The following is a 23,126-nucleotide window of genomic DNA, read 5'->3' on the forward strand; positions in this document are numbered from 1 at the left end:
ACAGGACTTGCAGTATGGCTTGTTCCCAGCCACGCCACCCCAAGATCGTGAAGCTATTCGTGCAGGAGGATGGGAGGTATATGCACATTAAACGATATGGAAAAGTCATATTCTGAATGGGATAGCTTGCTTACTCTGTCCATTGCTTGACACAACTCTAGAGCTCACAAAGGGTGAAAAATCAACCCTTTTATTTTCAAGTGCCATGTCCATTTCAGGGTTACATTAACTGAAATTGTGGAACATCAAGTATTTCTTCCCTCTTCTAAATGTGAGACATGGAAAACTTCCTTCCACCTCAGTGGCACTTTTGATGACTCCTTTCCAGGCAGCTGCTACTGCTGATATTGGAAAACAAGACCTGTGTTATTTTCTTACCATGAGAGGAATGTCTACGTTTATGTCTCTGGAACATAAATTTGGCCCCTGAATGATTAATATACTTGTTTCTTCATGAAAAGGTTAAAAGGGACGATAAGAATAATTAATTTTACCTTGGTGAGAAATACTAAAACCTACCATTCCAAGAAAGGCTAGATCCTGGCCTTCACTGCTGTGTTCAGGTCAGGTAATATTTTATTCCAAAAGTAGTTTCATTACTTTCACTGGGCCTTCCTGGAATCTCTTTGATTCCCAGAATAGATTTGCTCTGTGTCCAAGGACCAATTCGTACAGGCGGCTCCTGATCCACGGCCATTATTAGGCTGTAACAGAAAATCACCAGTGTATAGTTAGAAATAACTGGTCTGATTTAAGTCACGTAACTTTCAAATTATATGCTGCTTATTTTTTGAGAGTCATTTTTTAATGCCAAATAACTTACACAAGTCAAATAAGTCTATTTTTATTGTAATAAAAAAAAATTCAAATTCTGCTTTTGTCTGGAACAAAACAAAACGTATTTTAATAGGCATACCACTTTGTGCTATTGTATTCTTCTGTGTAGAAGTTGAAGAAACTGTTTTACCCTTCTTGTTAAAGTTCTCCAGTTTAAAATGTAATCTGCAAAGTGCTAGTTTGCTAAAGAGTTAATGAGGGACTTCTAAGCTGAAGAAATAATTTGTAAGTAAGGAATGTAATATTTAACATCCATGTTTCTCTTTGGCAAGTGGTGAGGAATGATGCTTATTTACATGCGAACAAATGCTGGGAGGATTTGAGTGGTATCAAAAGATATACTGAAGGAGATGCATTTTTGTGTACTTTCAAATACATTTCTTCTGAATGCTTTCAATCAGTGGTTTGTATTGAATGTTTGCACTTGTTGCTCAAAGCTAATTTTTGTGAGAAAGAAATATATTCTTGTGTATAGCTGGTACACTAGAAAAGAAAATGTTTTTAGAAACTGTTACACTGTAATAAGAATAGTATTTACTAGCAAATAGTTCCACTTTATTTTATAAAATCTCCAATTTTGAAATAAATGGACAGGCTTCCTGTATTAATCTGTTAATCTGTGGGTTTGTCCTTTTCCTCCTGAGAAAATATCTTCAAACATCTCAGTTCAGGAGAGATCACCATTTTGTTCTTATTTTATTTATTTATTAGTTATTATCATTATAATATATAATTTATATAGTATGTAATTATATAATATATAAATTATTTTATATTATTTTTATTTATTCATTCATTTTCATATCCAGAAACAATATTCACTTTTTAGCAGGGAAGACCTCAGTAAACAGAGCAAATTCATGAAGTGCATTGTTTCCCCACCTACCCAAAAAGTTACTTTTAATTTTAGAGGAAGAATCTAAACTTTTATTCTAGTCAACAAACAGTATGAGTTTGAATTTTTCATAAAGGTGAGGATTTAGTAATTTATTAATGCATAGAAATTGGCATTATAAAGGCAAGCCATGGGAAAGCTTACAAAAACAGTTGTGCTGAATTGTATACTGTTCTTACAGTTCAGTTTATCTGGCCCATTTCTACGTAAATGTTTAGACTTGTGTATCAGTAAGTTACTAGGTGTGGTACTGATTCATATTTACGGTGTTCCTCTCCCTACACCTTAATTCCCTTGGCAGTATATAAGAAAAGGAAAATTAAGTATGACAGAGATGCAATACAGTTCAGAATCAGCCCTGTGATCTGTCTCCTGAAAAAGATACCTGAACTGGGTAACCACAGAGAAAGAAAATAGCACATGGGGAATGGAGTAGGAGTGCTTCTTCTCTAATTAAAGTTTGGTAGGTATCACGCTTTAGGAATTGTAAATGTTCCTCTGTTCCTTCTACAAAATCAAATGTGCTTCTCGCCACCCCTGCAGTAGCTGGTACCTGTCTATCAGACCGTCCTCCCCCACACCTAATGCTTGCAGGTACTAAGAGAATATTCATAATGCTGTTGAGAATTTGGGGTATTTAATAAGTCGGTCACGTTAGCAGTGCTGACTTCATTGCCATAACTTTAAATCTCCAGATAAAATCTGAGACCAACAGCTTTTATTCATGTCACGAATGATGGTTAAGTGGAAAATAAAAAGTTTGTGACTTTTTTTTTAATTGGGTTATTTTTTTGCAACTGACACTGTGATTAGGTATTTGCAAGTGGACTGGGGCGGGGGGCATGAAATTCAAATACGCAAGATGGGGCAGCTCAGAACGTGGGAGTAAAGTTTTTACAAGAGTATGGGATCCAAACTTTAGTTCAAACTTAAGCACAGTAAGAATAGGAATTGTTGGACTTGATTTCTTTTCACTGCTCTGGGATAAAAGTAATTCTGATCAAAACTGCGAAAATAATCATCTCCCTTATCATTGCTATGTAAACACAATTTTTGTAGCTTAAAGAAGATGCAAGTGCAGCATAGGAAACATACCCATCTGGATTGTGGCAGCAGGGTTCATTTCAGAGGACCCATATACCAGTATGCTCACCGAGCAGGCACGCTTTGGCTGGGCAGGGGCCCAGACCTCCCAAGGATAACCGGTGGATGTCAGGCATGTATTCCAGTTGCTGGTGTATACTGAAACCTTTGCTCTCTGTTCAGGGCTTGTTTTACCTGATTGGTAAACGGAAGCCAGCAGGGGCCGGAGTACCTTCAAACTGGTGGGCAGATAAAACAAAACCTGAGACGTGAGCCGTGACTTCTATTAAGACGCTAACATACAGCAATAACCTTTTCTTGAGTTGCTATTTCTAGTGATGTTACAAGGATTATTTCCAGGAGCGTTAATTGCAATAATTTATGAAATGCCTTCCAGTGACTAACTCCATTCCTTGGTGGGACAGTACCACTGGCAGTTCTCTGTCCTTGCCAAGCTGCACACTTTACCTTGGAATATCATGTAACATATGATCAAAGCAAAATGTATAGCTCCATCTGCTGTAACTACTTTGAATTGATTATTTTTGCATTACTGTTTTACAGCTGATCTGTACCCTGGGGAACTGATTTATCACTTTGCTGATACATATTTTCTGCATGTTAGCAAGAATCAGCATAAATACAGCAGCAAAGTATGTCTATACATTGTGAGGTGGTATTTCCCAGTTCTCAGGCAAAAAGCAGCACTAAAAAGTGTGTATTTCAAGGCCATTAGGAACTTTTGTTAATTATTCTATTATAGATCTTCTGTACTGTGTCATTGCAGCTGCTTGTGAAATGCAGAAATTACATGACTTGCTTAAGTCATGGACGGATGAGAAGAGATTCCCAGTTACACTTCTGCTAAGCGATGGCTTTCCACAATTGGGAACTGCAACATTTTTTTCAGGCAGTAGTCATCAATGCTGAGTCCCTGCATAGGAAGAGTGAACGTGTTGATATCCCATTTTTTATACTGATTTAAAAAGGTAGGCCAGCAGCTGAAAGAGGTCAAAAAAGACACTAAAGCAGTTAAAAATATCAAAGTTTCTCTTGCGCTAGGGAAAAAATCCTTACTTAGAGTTATGAAGTCTGGGTCACTGAAGTGCGAAAGCACGCCAAAAGATTTTTTTAAATAGCATCTGATGGGGGAACAAAAAGTTTGTGCAACCTAACACCTTTTTAAAATCTCAGCTCCAGTGTTAGGAACGGACTCTGTTCAAAATAGGCTCGTTCTTTCTTTCTTCCAACTTCCTTCTCCATAATCATACCTGCAGCTTTTTCTCATAATACATTGCAGATGTTATTATTAGCGCTGTGGTTTAAAATGTTTGCAACTGCTCTTTCCTGCAGCGATTCACAGCTATGAAGTGAAAAATCTGGTAGCCAGACTAGGGGCCGTTTCAGAGGAAAGTCTCAAGCTAAATTTTCTCAAGTGGGGTGCAGAATAGACGCCTCATTTCTTAGGCAGAAACTTGAATGCAACGCTTCAGCCCATATTTTCTTGATCACTGCCAGCTTGTTTCAAAGTGCATTATTGAAATAGCGTGTGATGCGATGACAAAATAGCACCATGGCTGGTATCAACAGGAGGGAACAACAGAGGTCACCATTGTCTCGCAGGAAGGAATCTCCTCAGAGTCCATTTTAGATCCCGATGAGACACGTAGAGCCAAAAAGCACAGAGCCTGGTTTCTGCTGGCGTGATTACACAGTTCTAGAGCGTGAACAAAGACAATTACTTGTGAGACAGTGATTTTTTTTTTTTTTTAAATTGCAATTTTCCTCTTTTCTAACCCAAACACAATTTTTTCTTACTCTTACCCAACAGGAAAAAAACAGAATCAACCCCCCCCATCCCTTACTGATACGATTTTTTAAAAAGGGGAAGGGAGACAAATGTCTCTGTTTTCTTGTTGTCTTACAACAGTTATCCCATAGAGTGACGCATCCGTATTTCCAGTACTAAAGATATGGGGAAAGCTGTAATTTGGCACATTATTACTTATTCTGTTCTGGATTTTAATTAGTGGGGCTATTCTATTCTTTTTGTCCAACGGCCTGTTTGCTTTGGGTTTATTGTTGGTTGCGTGGTTTTCACCAAACATTGAATGCCAAGCAGTGTGAAATATGGGGAATTTTTGAGAGTTGTGTATCACTTACTTACTTCATCTTGCTTTTCTTTAAAAATCTTTCTAAGGTTTTTAGATAATGTAAGGTAATGATTTGTGAACTCAACATAAAAATATTTTTTTTTTATTTGGGCTTAAATTAGCTGTCATTATACAAGCATATGACATAAACCACCCATTTCTTACAAAGGAGAGAGGATAGTGGTGATGATAAAATAATAAGGAATAGCACAAATTTTATCCTAGCTGTGCTTTCAAATGAAAAACGCCTGTGAGCAGGCAGGCTCAAGGAGGAAGGAGCTGTGAAGAAAGACACCTTTTTCTTTATAAGAAAATAACTTCCAGAATTCTCCTGGCATTCGTGTGTTTTGTTTTCCGTGTTTTAAGTATTCTGCTTGCCTTCTCTTTGAACCTACTTGAATTGGATAAAATTCATTATTTAATCATGGCCTGCAGAGGATTAAGGAGGGTTTCTTTCTGCTCTATTTTATGTTAGAAAGAATCAAGAATGCCAATTTCCTTCGGTACTTCAGCTAAAATTGGAAAAATAGACCCATATGTTCTGACAGCTCCCACTGGATAAGACTCAACAGCTGCTCTTCCTAAGCTTTTGTCACGGGATATAATTATTCTTCCATCCATAAAAAACCAGAAGGATGCCCCTTCAATGCTATAAAAATACCTAATAATGTAATATTTAACAACATGGGCATTACAGAAGACGTGCTCTAAGTAGCAACAGAGGTTTGAGCCAAGAAAACACTTCCTTTGATAATACCCTAGGCCTCTACATCACTTTTAGTCTGAAATAATTCTACTAAGGTTGGTTTAAAGGAACCTTAGAGTGCTCCAGTTAGCTTTATCTTCTCATACTGATTTTGTAGGCAGTTATATTAAGGAAGATGGTAAGTCCCGGAGAGAGTGCAGACGGAATGAGGGAGGCTGGACCTCCAGTGACAGATCTTCCCTCGCGTACGCATTGCCTTCAGCACAACTTAAAAAGGGAGTGGCTGGCCAGAAGTGGCTTTGCATTGCATTTATGGTCATCTGCTTCTTCTTTATTAGGCAACAAGGATGATTTCCAGTCTCTGTGTAAGTATATGTGATCTTAGGAGACTCCTAACTTGGTCACCTGGCCTAACGCAAGCGTAACCGGTGCTGTACCTGCGCACCTGATGCGTCTTGCAGGGTTTCGCAACTGGGCAAACAGGATCAGCGAAACACAGCACACAACCAAAGCCATCCACCGTGGAAGGGCGGTGCCAGGAGGAGGCAGAATGGGGCCAGCAATGTATATTTACGTTATTTAAAGATTTCCTGCCACAGGAGTGACCACATTGCCCACATGTGGCTGTATCTTCACATTTTGGTGTGGTGATTTGCATAAGCAGTCAGTCCGTAGATCTGACCACTCATTAGCACTATAGGTAGGCCTGTTCTTCTGAACTTTAAGTGTGCGTATCCCATCAAGATGGTAAATTATGGTAAAATATAGTATTTTTTTTTCTTGCACAAAAAGTAAGAAAACTACTGAAAAGTAATAGAGCTTTAGGACATGTGTGTGAGTGAAGGACAGGAAGGAAGAGTTTGGCTTGAAAACTGAATTGTGCATTTACCAGTTAAAATGACACCAAAGCAAACTGTGGTCCCTAACAGTAAAGATTTTCACCACTCATGTCCATCTTTCGGCACAGTTCTTTTTTCCATGCTCAGGAAAAAAAAAAAAAAACACAACAAAACCAACCTGCAACCAAGCCCTTTCTTGTTGGTCAGCAATTTCATTTCTCTGTAATGTAAATGAAACTCTGAAAAGAAGGGCATCAAGACAAAAAGGATGAGCTATTAACTCTGTGGAGAGTAACAGGATAATCTTACAGCTGAACATTGACACTGACAAGCATGCACCGACATTGCAGAAGACGAGCACAATGCGTTGAAGAACAGGTAGGGTGATCTGAGCCAGACGCAGCTTTTTCATGGTCATTTCCAGACACAGCTCTTCAGGAGTGAAGCAGCAATCTTGTGCTCCACCACTACTGTAATTGATGACTAGATATTCAACAGGACGATTCCTCTCTGGTTGCATAAAACTGCCATTTATTTGGGGATGTGACCACTGCATTTCAGCTCTCCGATGATCCCTCAGGACTTACACTAGGCCACGAGACTTTCAAACTTCAAACTTGACAAGAGTTATCCATTTCATTACTTGCCCTAAGCACCTATCTGGTCCGGGCTGTGGCTATGGATCTAAGTCATGTGGTAATCAAGCCTGGAAGTTTGGTTATTAGCTACATCTCTGTGAGGAGGGTTCAGTCTTCTTACCAGTCACAAAGAGAACGGTGTTGGCAGGTGATGGCATGGGAAGTGGGAACGAGGGAATTAACATTAACTGAGATTGGAATTAAAATAAACTGTAAGCTAGCGCCGAATGTGCTAGTTCTCATAAACTAATTCACTCCAGTCCTATGCCCTACCTTAGCGACCAGTTATTCACATTTACAACTGAACCTTCTCCTACATCAGGCATTGTACAGCAGCCTTGTTGTGCTACAGCCCAGGTTAGGTAAATAATTTGTACAGAGCTTTTTCATTGTCTTACGTTTCCCCCTAGTTTTCCAAGGACGCAGCTTCCAGATTTTTATGTCAATTGTAATGAAAATAAAAACTGGAACATGGCAGCATGTGAGGCACAAGACAAATTGTGTTCCTGTGTTTCAGCAACACACATTTCCCTTCACTTCTTCATCTGTGGCTGAAGGGTTTTGATGGTGGAAAAGAGTTACCCTACATCACATAAACCCAACCACCTCCGGTGGTCCTGTCTTCCACCTTCTGGGCCTAGCACCAGCAAGGCCTTATTGCACCAGCTCCCTGGTGCAAAAGCAGCACTTTGCCTTTGGCAGGAAGGCCACTCCTTGTGGAAACGATGGTCTGAGCATACGGAAAGGTGGGATTTCGCTACACAGTGATGAGAGAGCTCAGCGCTGCTCTGCCCAGACTCGGGCCAAAGTTACGCAGCACTCCCTACTGCTGCCAAAGGGATGGCTTTTCTCCCAGGGCTTGCCTGGAGCCGTACGATAGGACAGCCCCATTCCCTCAGATCCGTCTCTCCGTCACGGGTCCCGCCTCAGAGGGAATGAGCGGCGCCCGGGGGGCGGCCTGGGCAGCTCCGCACCCCCGCAGCCCCCCCCCCCCCCCGCCTTCCCCCCAAGATGGCGGGCGCCGCCCTCGCCTCAGCGCAGCCGCCCGCCGCCTCCCGCGCGCGCGTCCCGCCCCAGCGCGTGCGCGGGAGGGGGAGCGCCGGGGGCCGAGAGCCTCGCGCTCCTCCGGCGGGGGGAGGGGAGGGGAGCGCGCGCACACGTGAGCCCCTGGACCACCCGGCGGCTCCCCGGCCGTTGCTGTATCCTGCTATCGCATTGGCTGCCTTGTGAACGTTTCACCTTTTACCCGGCTTTCGCCGCCAATCGCCCGGCTCCTTTCATAGCGTGGGGATGTGGAGCGTGTGAGCTGCGCAGGGTGGAATTCTCGGAGCGGGCTTGCGTTGCGGACGTTGGGCGGCCCCCGTTGGTACGGGTGGGAGGGGTGGGGGTGGTACTCCGTTTGCGTAGGGCCGGCAGCGCAGGGGGAAGGGAGGGGGAGGAGGCGGAGGCTGTCCCGGGCCCAGGTGAATGGAGGAACCTGACAGTTGGGGGGAGCGAGGCGGCGGCGGCGGGGAAATGGCGGCGGCGGCAGCACAATGAGACGCGGCCTGTAGTAGGGGCAGCGCCAGGCTGGGTCCCGTCCGAGCAGGTAGGAGATGGCGGCCCGGGCGCGCCTGCCCCTCGCCCCGGGCGCTGCATGGCGGCCGAGCACGGGTGTCGGAGCCCGCCGCCTGCGCCGGCCTGAGCTCCCGCAGCCCCGGCGCCGCCGCCGAGCGGGGCGGGATGGCGGCAGTAGCTCCCTCCCCGCCCTCCCGCCGCTGGGGCCCGGTGCGGTCTGCCCCGCCTCCGGCCCAGCGGCCGTCCCTGGCCCCGCCGGTCCCCGGGCCGCCGGCACCGGCCTCCGGGCCCCGGGATCGGCCTCGGCAACTTGCCGCGGGCCCCGACGCCGGCAGGGCCCGGGCCGCGCGTGTGGGGCGGCGGCAGGGCCCGCACGGCGGGGGCCGCGCTCCGGCCCCGCGCGGCTTTGTCTCCTTTGGCTCGGCGCCCCCGGGGCGGCCGCGCAGGAGGCCCGCCGGGGTGGGCGCTGGGAGGGCCTGCGGTCTGCCGCCCGGGGCTGGGGCCTCGGGAGCCCTGCTGCCGGCTTGGGGTGGGCTTGGGGAAGGCGGTGTAGGGTAGGGAAGGAGTTCCCACTCTGAAGCGCTCATGTTAAAGGCGGTGTAAGAAACTCGTAGCTCTTCGCTTTGCTTCCTTTCCGTCCTCTTCCAGTTTAAATGAAGGCAGCACATGGAGTGAAAAAACGTAGTGGCGGCGTGATTAAGGCAGACCTTGTGCTGTGTGGTCTTCAGTTGAAAACCAAAAGGTTAAAAAGGCACTGTTTTTGCACCGGAGTTTGTTGCTGTGTGAGGTAATCTAAAAAAACCCGAATGAGTAGAAAATGGATGGTGATACAGACATCTGGGGAAAAAAAAAAAAAGATATTTTTTGCGTATTATCGTTAACCAGAAATTATTGTTTCCAAAAAGTGAATCTCTTAGTGGTTCAGTTCACTTCAGCTGCTAAAAGTCTGGAGGATGTTTGGGACTTCACGTGATCAGTTATGAGGATTTTTGATGCTAAGATTTTGAACTTAAGGTTATGTGATGAGCTCAAGTGGTGGAAGTGTGTAGGCTGGGGGGTGATTACCACATTTAGAGAAACAAGACAAAATGGAAAACCAAAACACAGTTGACTTTTCAGACACTCAGTTTACACTATGTTGTATTGCTTTATGCTTTTACTTTTTATAAGCCATTTTGGATGCTCTGTTGAAAGTGCAAACTGCATGTGTATGTTTAGTAAGTTGTGTGGTGGCATTTGTTTTAGCAAGTTGATAGAGACACAAACTGAAATTGATTTGTATTATGCCATAATTATTCTCCTAAGTCCTTCTCTTGAGAGAGTCTTTCCCATTGTCCGTGTCTACAAGGTATGTTGTAGTGTATTGAAAATCCTTGGAGATGCTACTAGAAGTTTTCAGCTGGAAGGTGCTGTTACATGTGTAATCATTGGATTGTTACCTCCTTATATGTTAATCCATAGGACTAAAATGCATATAGGTATTTATTCAGAAATGATGAACTCTGAATTAGCTAGGCTGTTCATGAAAGCATCTTGGTGTACAGTTCTGTGAAGGTGGCAGCTCAGTACTCAGCAGTCAAAAGGTGAACTAACAATTAATTGAGAAGAAAATGGCATCAATATGCCATTGTATAAATCCTTTCTGGGGCCATATATTTAATACTAAATGCAGTTTGGGTATTTTCCCTTTATCTCTCTTCTGCCTCAAAAAGGTTGTATTAGGCTGAGAGGAAGGTAGATCGAAAATTGACTAGGGCTTTTCACCCAGGGAAAAAAGATACCAGTGGAGGGATAAGAGACATTATGAAATTTACAGTCATGAAGAAAGTAGATAGGGAGCTGGGGGGTTTTGTTGTTGTTTCCCCTGTGTCTTGGTTTAACCCTAGCCAGCAACTAAGCACCACACAGCTGCTTGCTTACCCCCCCTCCCCTGTTTTTGAAAGGTGTCTGTATTCTACAGATTCATAACAAATGAGATACTCCTTTACACCATGTGTAAGTAAAATACCTGGTGCAGCAGCATATTGGGAATGCCAAAAGTTTACAAGGATGTTGAAACAATTAATTTGTAGGGAAAATCATCAGAGACTATCAAACACAGGAGTATCTTCTCAGGCTCAGCAAGCATCAAGGTGACTGGTCAGTGGAAGGTATTCCTACTTGCCCTGCTATTATACTTCTTCATACATGTCCTCCATTGGTTACTGGTAGAGGGAAGCGAACAAGCTAGAAAGCTATTTTGTCTGACATAATATTATACTAACATTTTTATAGCAGTTACACTTTTTTTTGAGAAATACTTTGATCTTCTGTAGCCTACAAGAAGAAAAAAAGCAGAACCTGCAGTTAAAAAAACCCTGTTGTCATGGTTTTTGTGTACTCCGTAGGTGTTTCTCATTTCCCATTTAAAAAATGTCTAAAGTACTTTTCCCGTTTTTCAGAAAAGTTAATGGATTGCACAAAGTTGCTTTAGCGTAGCTGATTAGAGTCTGAGTGTCACTACTTCACCCATGTTCACTTTCAGTATGAACTGACTAAATGTGCATTGATCTGTAACTGAATGCAAATTACTGGCAAAAACAAATATAAAAATGTGTATCCTTCTTAGAAGAGCAAGGAGCCATTTAGTAAAATGAATATGGTAAACTTGGAGTTGAAATACTCTGATTTCTCTTTGGATAAGCTGTAGAATGTAAGTGAGAGCAAGAGTTCAGGAAGATTTTGAAAAGGATAGTATGCTTTAGGGATGACGAGCATTATAGTAAGTTCTAAGACTACAGACAGGAGTTTTATTTCGGGTCATAATCTGCTCTATCAGGCAGCAGGTAGAACATCAAAACATTCTTTGAGATGGGTTGTTCCGTTATTCCCTAATTCTCTGTGAGGAAATCTAGTTATTTTTTTCTCTCATGTAAGTAGTGCAAACTAGGGAGTATACTGAGCTTGATAGATTGTTGGCAGAACAGTGAGATCGTGCCTATGCTCCACTTCCCTCCTGTCCTAATGCCTAGCTGTGTAACCACTGACCATCTGTATCCCATCACCTTCATATGTTCAACAGTAATTTCTTCAGGCTGATAGCACAGAAGTCTGATTTTTTTGTTTGTTTGTTTTTTGTTTTCCCCAGGAAGTGGCTCCCTTTAAAGAAAGTAAAGTATAATTATAGTATTGGATGGAACAGAAGCCTCTACATAATTGTGTGCAATGTGCTTTTAGAACACTCTACCCTGAAGGCTAAAAATGATTGGAGTAGAGGAGAAAGCATGATTTTTTCTTTACACCATCCAGAGCTCTTTCTTCATCCTTTAGCCTTTCATGACTTCCATATGTATCGTGATAAACGAGAAAAGAAGAAACCTGATATGTGTAAAGAATAAAAGTTCATTTTTTAGCTGAAGTTACTGCAGTTTTTGGTTGGGAGTTGAAGATTTGGTGTTCAAACTGTGTTGGTCGTTTGGGGGGATGGATGGATGTAGGAACGTCATTAAAATAACCATTCTAAAAGACTTAATCTACAGGACAAAGCAGTGCCCGCTTTAATGTATGCAATGATATTATATTAGGTGACCTCTTGGTTTTGGTAGTTCTTGCATGCCTTACCTAGTAATGTAATAATTTTTCAAGTTTGAATGTTGAGCAGTGCATCTCAAATTCCCTTGTTATTTCTGCTCTATATTGCAGACTGCATTAATTAAGTAAATTTTCTGTGATGTTTGTCACCTTCAAATTCCTGCAGTTTTTGGAGTCGTGAAGCAGAGAACTGAAACTAGTATCAAGGAATTTACTTGTGTTGTTGCACAGCTGGAGGTGTTGAAATGTCCTTCTTTGGTGGGGAAAGAAGGAAGAGCAATATGCTTCAACTTCTCCTTGCAATAAATACTCCTGAATCCAAGGAGATTTTAGTGCCTTTTGTTGTGGCTTTTACTGAAGTGCAGCACGCTCATGAATCTGTGATCCTTGTATTGGTTGGCACAGGTGTTGCCTTTGGGTCCCTTCTTAGCAAGGCAAAAGAACCACAAGTTTTCTCTCTTATCCTTGCTAATACATGGTAGTATTGTAGAAAAACTTGTTTTGCTGTGCTTTTTTTTCTCTTTATGTCCCTGTCTCGGTATTTATGCTATGTAAGGTGGCATGATCAGTTTCTGCCCATGTTTTGCATCTTCTGTTACCCTTCATAAAGGATCAGGTCCTTTGGGTTCATCAAATAAGTGTGAATTTATATCTGAGATGCAGCAGAGGGGCTGCTGACTTGAGGGATTGGTTGCTGGAAGCAGAGGTGGTCAGGTTGGGATTATTTTAGCTGGCATTGGGATTTTTTTTTGTTTGTTTTGAATTGCTCATCAATATCCTTGTGTTTTTTTCATTTGTACACAAAAAACCCCCAAGCCCAACCCCCTTACTGTTAATTATTGAACTCTGGTTTCCAATGCTTGTCTCCTCTTTAGGAATCTGATTCCTGATAAATTGTCAAGCCATGTAGCAGTCTTTTCCTCAGCAGAGATGCTAATAAGTAGCTGGGTAGTAGTAAAAAAATTGGTCTCCTTGAAAGTGTAAGAATTTACGATTTTTTTAAAAAAAATCTTTAGTTTTTGAAAACTGATTGGGAGTTTTAGACCTGCCCACTTACTGATAGCATAGATTTCCTTTCCTTAGGATGTGAGGCAAATACAGCTTGCTTTTTAAAGTTAATTTGTTTAACTCCATTGAGATGATTTGGCTATGCAAGCATGTCTGGGCTGGCTAACTTTGCAAATGAAAGAGAAACATGAATTGCAAAGTCTGCTTTGTTTCTGATCCAGATCAAGTTTCTTACAGCTTTCTTGCAGTTGTTACTGCCTCTTTATGATGACCTTGGCTGTGTATCTTCTTGTTCAAGAAGAAATGAACAAGGCTTACCTACCTAAAGGTGAAGTTGCTTCATAGTTGATAGTAAAAACTCCTAGAGGTGATCTAGTGGTTAGGACGTTCTCTAGGCTTCTGAAGACTGAACTTCTCTCACTGACTCTGAGTTTTGGCAAGTTAATTCAGGTATCTCTTTTCACCCCCTCCTTTGAGTTTAACTTTCAAGTGCTTAAATCAAAGAGTTTTTAAATGTTCTGCCTCTGCATATTAAGACATTTAGATATATTTAAGGTGACATTAATTGTGGCTTTATGAATTCATAATGTTCATTGATTATATTTCACCATCTTTTAATCAGGATATTAGTGCCTGGGATCAATCTCAAGTAAGACTTTTAGTTTCTCACTTAAGCTTTGTATTTCTGAGCAGGCAAACCTGTCTGCCTTGCTGTCTTCATGGTCAATGGCTAGTAGGTTTTCCTTTTTGGAAGAGGACATAAAATGAAAGAAAGTGCTGACAATACAAATAAAAGCTTTGGCCTCTCATTTTTTTCAGTGACCCACAACCTTTTCCCATCTTTCCACTGAAGTTAAATGCCTATATTGTCAATGTGCTATGTAAAGTTATTAAGAAGTGATATGAGGTCTGTGAAAATTTTTTTGGGAAAAAGGACATGCCCCTCCTCCCCCTCCCCCCCAAGTTACTGAAGATAATTTTTAGTTACTCTTGCTGTCTAACGTAGTGCTGTCTCAATGATCTCCTAGACCTTAGAAACCAAATGACTATTTGAGGTGGATAATGGGCATGAAAAAGTACACTCCTTCTTAAAAAAAAAGTTATTTGAACCTCTGTTTCTACTGTATGTTCTGTGAGTCCCCGGGAAGATGTATGTGGTGTTACTCATTTATTCTTCTTACTACTTATGCTTTTCTGTTTCTGTGAGGCAAAATAAGAGGAAAATTGACCCTAGGAAATTAATAGTTTCTACCAGTGTAGTGAACAGAGTCAGCATGAATGGCAGAGACTGTAAAAGGAAAGTGACAGAAGCATGTTACTAGGAGCCATGGGGTTATCCTTCTCTCTTTCTCACTATTTCTACAGTTATTGTAAGCAAGGTCTGCATTTTCTGTTAGCTTATGCAAGTTAAACAATATCCCATGGACCACCTTAAAATTTTTTACTACTTGTAAAAAAAAAAAAGGGGGGGGGGGGAGTTTTTCCTTTCTTCATTGTTTCCAAAGAATATTGAGCTCTGTCAGCATCAGCCTCCTGAGTTGACTTATTTTGACATTAAAGAAACATAGCAAGCTGTAACTGAAAGGGCAAGAAAAAGCTGTCTGTATACTTTCAAAGATTATAGATAAAAAATTAAGAAATGTATACCCAGGTATTCAAGTCCATAGGTTTATATGCTGAATAGATCAGTTGATTTGTTTACTGTGTAATCAGAAAGGCTATGATTTAGTGAAGTCTTCCTCTGAAGAAGTGTGACTATGCCATGTACTGAGGAATTTGTCCTGGGATTTGAGAGGAAAGAGTTTGCGCTGTGACAGGTGACAAAGCTGTGGAGGAGGAGGTGTAGGTTTTATGAAGGTAACAGGCAGCGTAGGCCTGCATTTTTTTACCTTGAAGTAGTTCATTGAAAAAGGACTGGGAGAATGCCAAAAATACTTACGAGCTTCCTGGGTCTTTGAAAGACATACAATCAACTTCCAGGAGATGAGTAATTTTCCCTATGGTAATCTTTGCATAGTTAATGCTCTGCTATGTAGAAGTTGAGAAGTGAAACCTGCCTTGATTAATCCTGAACTGTCTGGAAAATGGCCTTCTCAAGACTGTGTTACCTAAACTGAATAGAAGGTGAGTTTTCAGTGACAAAACTAGTGATTTGTTAAAACTGTCTACTGACTGGTTATTATCTTGGTGGATGAGGGTCTACAAGGAATTACTGGGTGATTTTAGGGCATGTAGTGACTGGCATAATGATGAAGCAGGTGCTGATTTCTGGCAAGCATTTTTAGTAGCATGCCAATAATGCTACGAATGTATACGTTGACTGCCAACTATCAGCAGTTGTTAAAATCTTTTATTGGCTCGGCCTGTTATTGCTGTCTGTGCCACTAGGTGTTTCCTTTTGCTGCATTCAGTTAGTTTCTTGACTAGACCTTAGCAAGAAGTTTTGTTTCTGGAACTTTTGGGTTAATTGTCACTAGTGTAACACAGTTCAGCAACAGTTGGCAATAGAGAAGAGAAGCTGATGTCTGGTTTTGAGTGACAGTTAAGAACCTGTTCAATCCAATTTGCTTGTTTCCTGTAATGTAGGCAGTCTAGTGGCTGTCAGAATGGATGACAGCTGTCTCCTCACGCCAGCTCTAGTACCTGATCCCCATCAGCTACTTCATTCAGCTTGCTGAACCAGAAGAAAACTTGCCCGGGTCAAGAAAAAAAAAAAAAAAAATCACTTGGTTAGTGTGCTGAACTATTTTTCTCCCAGAGTTATGCAAGTGTCAAAGCAGTTTAGGGAAAGGAAGGAGCAGTGAGAGTGGGGTTGCTTCATCTAGCACTAGGTTGCCATGGGATTGAATCTGCAGTCTCGTGAAGTCTAATCCCAAAATACTACTTTCCACTTGATTCTCTTCCTTATCGTATGAATATTGATTTCTCACCTATTAATTAATCATTTCATATTTTCCTCAACCTTCTACTTTCTCACTTATTGTTAATAGCTGCTGTTATAAACAGGTGAATTATTACAGTAACCTGTATTCTGGGGCTTTAACAGCTTTTTAACAAAGGTAACGGCCATCAGAAAGTGCAGTAATCAAGATGGAACATTTAGGCTCTAGCAATTAGCTTGGGAAATTCAGATCTGAAGTTACGCCTAGTTTAAAACCTCTCATTTTTATCTAGTGATAATTTGTAGTCGTGACTCCATAATTAGGCAGCTGTGGAAGAAACTGCTTAAAATTTTAGGACATCTTTTCCAGTTTTCCTCAAATGCAGTGATTAGGTATTCCAAGATAGTAATGTAATCAAATGCAAATCAAAGCCTAATAACCTAAAACCCAAATGTTTTCTACTGTCCAGTTTTCCATTTTTCTGAAAGTGATGGAGTGGGTTTTTTTGGTAATTGTTCAAATTCTCAGGCATACTTTGGTTAGCTTTAAAAGCTCTTGAAAGCAACGTGGTTAGGCTTCAGTGGGGGAAAGGCAAATCATTGTTCTGATTTTAAAAACAAAACAAAAAAAAAACCCACACCTAAAAAACCCCACAAAGAAACAAAGCCCAAAACAAAAACAAACAACTCCCTAGTTTGTTTACCACCAACATAGTAGAAAGTTGTAATCCTTAATTTGTAATCAAAGCTTTAGGACCCCACACTATCCACAACAGAAGTCTTTAAAGAACTATGTAGGAAGTTCAAAAGTAACAGGTTGGACTAGTTGAGAGAGGCAAGTCACCTTTGTAAATCAGGAAAACTTCCTGATTTTTCTTTTTTCCCCCAACTTGAGGAAGGTTCTGTTTCTCCCCACCCTATAAATTTGCTTTCGGAGTAGAACTGGGGGTAGGGTTAGGCTATACAAATTTTCCAGACTATTTTTTTTTTCCCAATAGGCTAAACTTGTTTTTTTGGTGAAAATTGACTGCAGTTTTTGTTAAAAAATGTAATTGGTGATAGTACAGTTAAGATACATTAAGTCTTTGAGCAAGAATATCTGAAATGTAAACAATGTGCCTTTCAATGTTAGGAGTTCAGTACTTAGTGTGGGCTAAACTTTTGTATCCTGTTGGATTTATGGGATAAACAATATTTACGAGTTTCGATTTAAAGGCATACTTCTAAGAATATTAGTTGGCTGTATGTATAATTTTCATATGAAGTAGTAGCCAATATTTAATGCAGAGGTATTTGCAGTTGATGTTATGATACTGTCTAGAGGGTTAATTAAAAAGACAAAAGCAGAAAAGTTTAATATAAAATATTAACATTCTTTAAAAGTTTGCATTCTGATTAGGGGATATATGATCATGGAGGTACCACTCAAAACAGTAAATCCTTTTTCCTGTTAGGCATCCAAAGTGCATAGGCTGTATCTTGGGCTGTAGTTTGACATGCATTTTAGATGGCATTTCTGCCTGGGAAGAAAATACCTGTGTGTCCCCAGCTAGTGGTATTTGTTGTTCAGTTTTATTGGTGCAAGCATTTCTGAAGTTGTATGGTAAAGTGTATTAAGAAGACTAATTCATCTAAGAAACAATTTTATTCTGTGTGATTTCTTTATTCTGTTATGGTCTGTCTCTAGATGTGGTCACAAGTTACCTGGAAGCAGTTGTGCCAGCATAAGAGAGGGTTGGAGGTTGTAGTTTGAAATGCTCTTGCAGTGCCATATTAAATGTGTGTTAAGCTATGATCTGGGAGCTTTTATCATACAATATTTTGTCTCACTGACAAGTGATAAAATAGAAAGTGACTTTCCTGTATTTTGTCTACACCAGAGATCGCATATTTCTTCTGTGATTATTTTAGAAAAGTTTGACTGTACAACCAGACACAGATTTTTCTGAGCATATTTGAGAGCGCTAAAATGAAATATCAATCTGCTGAAATTATGGTATGTTAAACCTCTCCGTATGCTCTGTGTTTAATCCTACTAGAAGAGGAATAATAAGGTCACTCTGCTCAGTGACAGCTTGCCCATAAGGGCTTAAGGCACTTCTACTTTTTGAATGAACTTCATTGCCTTAGTTGATTAGTCTCAGTTTCTCTAAGGTGTGTTGTCGGTGCAGCAAAGTCAAACTTTTAAAAACAATATATCTTTAAAATTTCATGTCAAAGCTATTTTTATATTGCAAGTCTTAGAGGCCTAGACTTGTTGCCTGGGATTTTTTTGTTTTGGTTTGGATTTTTTTCATCAGTTGGTTTTAGTATGTGTTTGAAAGATGCTGAAGTAGCTTGAATTTTAAATTATGGAAATGGCCATTTTGTAATGAATTATATGTAGTTATGGAGAAAAAGAAAGCTTTTGAGTGGTGGAATCGTATCCTACCTTCTGTAAGTATCTGTCTATTCAGTCTTTAAAATGGTGAAAGCTAACTATTCATTTTTCCAAATAATAGTACTTCTAATTTTTGTTGTGCAAGAAAGGTGTTGTAATTAATCTATTAACTAAAGAGAAGTTAGAGATTTCCTCTTGTTCAGGGTTGAGAAAGCAATGCTGAGGAAGAAGTGGGAAATCTTTCAAATCTCCATTGAAAGTTATGTACATAATCTGCTTAAATCATTCCGAAAGTCATACCAATCAATTATCTCCCTCTTTAGGCATCTTAGTGCATCTGTTTATGCCTACTCAATAAGTCATCTCATTAACTATAGCTGATAAAAGCAAATGATTAGTCAATGAAATGGAAAGCCAGTTGTGTTTAAATATTTATTTTGCATAATACAAAGTTTTATATATTATTATAACTTTTAAGATATGTTTGCATTAAATTAGTTGTAAGTTCTTTCCAAATACACTGTAATATGCACAATAAGCAGGGGCGGAAATTGTTCTACGTAATGGAATATACGAATTAATAAGCTAAATGATGTAATTACTTGAATGTTAATAATGACTGTGGCACTACCCTACGTAATGGAACATACAGATTAATAAGCTAAATGATGTAATTACTTGAGTGGCTGTGGCACTTGTTTCTAAAGAAAATTATAAAAACAAAATAAGTTTCTAACTGATAGAAACATTAGTTATATAAGAAACCTTATACATAAGGTTTCCCCAATATAGATCAAGATTAAATTAACAGGTGTTAATGCCTTTGATTTAATCAGACATTGTATTGGGATGTTATGGTGGAGTAATTTACCTTAAAATGCTTCATTAGTCCCCCACTTTTAAACCAAATTATTTGGTATCTTAAGACTTTTGGTAAAGTATGGTGGGCTTGGGGGTTTGATTTGTTTTTTGGTTGTGGTTTTTTTTGTTTTTTGTTTTTTTTTTTAAGCAGAAGTATCTCTACTTTTCCAAGACTTTGCATTCATGTTTTTCTGGTTTGCTTCTAGAAACTTGCTCCTTTCCTTTTATTCCCTCATAACTAGACTGAGTTCTTTGTCATATAAATGCTGGCAGCATTTCTTTCAATCCTACCTAAAAGGTTACGTATTCATTACAGCTGCTCTGCTCTCCATCGCCTTCTGTGCTGCTTCATGGATGCCTTCAGAGAGTCTGGATTTGATTGACCTCTAGAAAACTACAGTCAGTCAGTCTGACCTGCTGGAATTGGTCATCTGCAGGGTACTGTAAGGATAAATGAGGGCAAGAAAGTACTTCTAATCCAGTACTCATCAGAAGTGAAAGTATTGAAGTATTTGCAGAGCTGCCCAACAAAAAGGTGTCAAGGAATGTTTCCACAATGTGCCTGCCCTAGAAAGAGTCCTAAGATGTCAAACACTGGATTTCCTCAAGTTAACACAGATTGGAAGAATGCTGTGGTGATAACCGCAGAAGATCATGCGTGAATCTGTGTTTTCTTTTCCCAAATTCAAAATGGTGGAGATGTGTTCTACTCCTTATCTGATTCTCGTGTCATCTCCTGGTCTTTTCTTGTCAATCACCAGGATTTCTGCAGTGAATGTACCTACTAGGCTGTCACTTTTTTTTGTAGGTCCTAATGTATCTAGAGTAGAAGCTTAGGACATGGGCAGAAAGGGGAGATAGTCCAGACTCTGCTGATGCAGCTGTCAGGTAGACCTCACAGAATTTGGCTGCATTTTTTCTGAAAACTCAGAACTATTGAAATAGTAAAACACTTCAGAGTTTTTGCTGATAGTTGCTTGATGTTGGCTGCTTACTGTTGCTCCAGTCAAGCAACCTGTAAAATGTCTGCTATTATACTTCTGGTAATTAAATGATATTAGACATACCGATAGGTGGTTTGACAACTTCTGTGCAAATTGCAAGTGATGTGGTAAGAACAGGACAGAATTCTTTATTTTGCTTCAGATTTTCTATGTTTTTTTGATACTACTGTTATTTGATAATCAGTGCTATGGAGCTGGTAATTCAGGTAAAGCAAAATCTGCAGTGATATTTTTAGAGAAGAGGCTCTACTGAAACTAGTATATCTGTGTTCTGTCCTGAAAATGCAGTTCACAACTGATTGAATTACAGGACTATATTTTAGTGTTACCTAAGAGAGGAACTCCCTTCAACTGATGGCTATGGACAGGATCTTGTAGGTGTATCAGTCTTTCCAGTGCAATATTGTATCAGTTATTCAGACACGGTATGGAATTGAAAGAACCATAGGATATATTAATTCTGAGTTGTGTTCAGCAGAAAAGTTAATTGGCAGGTGCAGTACTACATTAATTTAGTTATATTGCTTCCAGAACCCAAACTAGTGTCGGAAACCCTCAACTGCACGAGTTACAAGGATTTAACTCCTTTAAAACATTATTTCTCAGCTCTGAGTGGTTTTAGATGATAATATAGAAAAAGTGGAATTGTTTAGCAATATTCCATTATCTGTCCTTCTAACCTGCCTCAATAATCATTAAATGAGTGATGCAGTATTCAGTAAACCACAACTGCTTTGATGTCTGGAACCATCCTTTCATTTGCATAGCTGGGAATGCTTTTGCTTATATGCAGAAATAGCTTTCACTCCATTCTGAGAAACGAAGGGTAAAAAATTAGCTTATCTCCCCTTCTCCCCCTCCCCCGCTTTTTTTTTTTAATGGTGGCTGTAGTAAACCAGCTTATTTCAGTTTTTGAAGCTTCTTTATCTTTCAACAAGGAGGAGCAACTTGGATACTTTTTTTTTTTTTAGCGACATAGTGTAAGTATCCATTACTATATATGTAAAGTGCAGAGTTAATGTGAAAAATTGGACTGATGCTGCACTGGACTGAAAAGATTCCTAGCTGTAATGTAGACTTGGCGTTATGTAAAGTTACCTATTAATATACATTCAGAGAAATCTCTCAAGGATACCTATTTTATCTCGAGTTATTCTTTTTCATCTTGCAATCATTCTGCTACTGTGGAAGATTGACAGATGGTTGAATTGGGAATGGGTCTGTTTTCTGATTTGTGTCTGTGCACTCAAAGTGTTACTGGTGCTTAGTTACACCAGTACTGGAGCGAAGGGACCCTTTTGAGCGGGTTATGTCACAACTCTAACATGGTAGGCTGTTTTATCTGTTTGACCTTGTGCTATCCTTCATAGTTGATTAGAATGTGAAAAGGAGAATAAAAAAGCTTTAAAATTTAAAGCTCCTCAGTCAATGTTTAGACACCTGTGACCCCACATATTGGGGAGAGAAAGCTGTTACGGTTTTATTTCATGGATCTTGAATATTTTTATTTTTTTAAGTCAATCAGGATTCAATATTTACTCTTAAACCTAAGACTTCATATAAGGCCTCTGTTAAAGGTTTTTTTCTTCAATGAAAACTTTTAAATTATACAGCACAAGATGAAGTCCTCAAATCTGCAAACGGTTTCAGTTTTTCTTAGCTATAGTTCAGGAGTGAGAATATACAAAACAAGCATGTCTCATCACATACTGTTATTTTTTGCCACTTTACCTCAGATAAGGACTTCAGCTCTCCCATCGCTACCTTTTCCCCAAGCTTAAATATATCTGAATCAGTTTCAGTATCGTGTCAGTTGTTCTTGAAGGTAAACAGTGCTACAAATAACCTGTGATATGAAAATACTACATGAAGCTTCTAGCTTTATACTGTTAAAATATAATATTTATGGCTTCTCAGTTTTAAACCCTAGTCAGTATGCAAATCTATGTGCTTTATTGGACAATACTGAAAAGTGAAGATTGATGTATTAAAATAAGGAAAAACTGTTAAATTGATATGACCTGCTGAAGCCTTACATTCTTTACAGTTAAACAAACTAATATAAAGGAATGATCATGTTCTATTGTAAATGCATATATTTATGTGGAGGGAAATAACAATATCTATAAAATGCTGTAGCTTTTTAATGTGATGTTCATTGTATTCAACTAGGTATGTATGGTCTAAGTACCTGTTTCTATGCTGAGGCCTAACGATTCAGTACGATATAAAAGCCTCTGCCTTAAAGATTGCAGTTCTTTTTTAGTATGACTCAAATAGGAAGCATTAATTACTAGTTTTAAGTTAAAGGTTATTTTAATTGTTATAAACAGAAAATTCAAAATACCTGAAATCTATGTGAAGTGCTTCATGGTGCAAAAAGTTTTTTAGTATTCGTCCATTAATACTGCAGAATGCACTGCACTTGTTGATTTGAGATTATCATCACACAGATAATTAACGCTGGCCTGGTTGATTCTCAGCTCTTAAAACAAGAAGTGGCTCAACATAAAAGCCTTTTCTGGCTGCTCTGCACAGTAAGTTGGTTAGCCAGATATGTAGGTTAAGATACTAAAAATTTCCTTTTCTAATGACCTTTTCAGTTTTGGAATTAATTCAGATCATTTTACAATCATGCACATGTATTCTTTTCTTGCAATCATAACATGGGAATTTCTGTTCTTCACATCTTGTGTGAGAGCCCTTGGAACACT

General features: G+C 39.8%; 1 protein-coding gene across 13 annotated transcripts in view; it reads left to right on the forward strand.

The window, feature by feature from the left end:
* Nucleotides 1-8,349: 8,349 nt before the first annotated feature.
* DICER1 (dicer 1, ribonuclease III) overlaps nt 8,350-23,126 on the forward strand; it is a 69,101-nt gene continuing 54,324 nt past the window's right edge. For 9 of the 13 annotated variants that reach the window (XR_014228867.1, XM_082318252.1, XM_082318247.1 and 6 more), the window contains exon 1: nt 8,350-8,517. The gene's annotated coding sequence lies outside the window, so the exon portion shown is untranslated. Of the gene's footprint in view, nt 8,518-8,574; nt 8,740-9,286; nt 9,496-23,126 lie in introns of those variants that run through there. The other 4 variants (XM_082318253.1, XM_082318258.1, XM_082318259.1 and 1 more) reach the window with 2 other exon arrangements.

This window comes from Platalea leucorodia (genome assembly GCF_965183815.1).
Source record: "Platalea leucorodia genome assembly, chromosome: 7".
NCBI classification, from domain to species: domain Eukaryota; kingdom Metazoa; phylum Chordata; class Aves; order Pelecaniformes; family Threskiornithidae; genus Platalea; species Platalea leucorodia.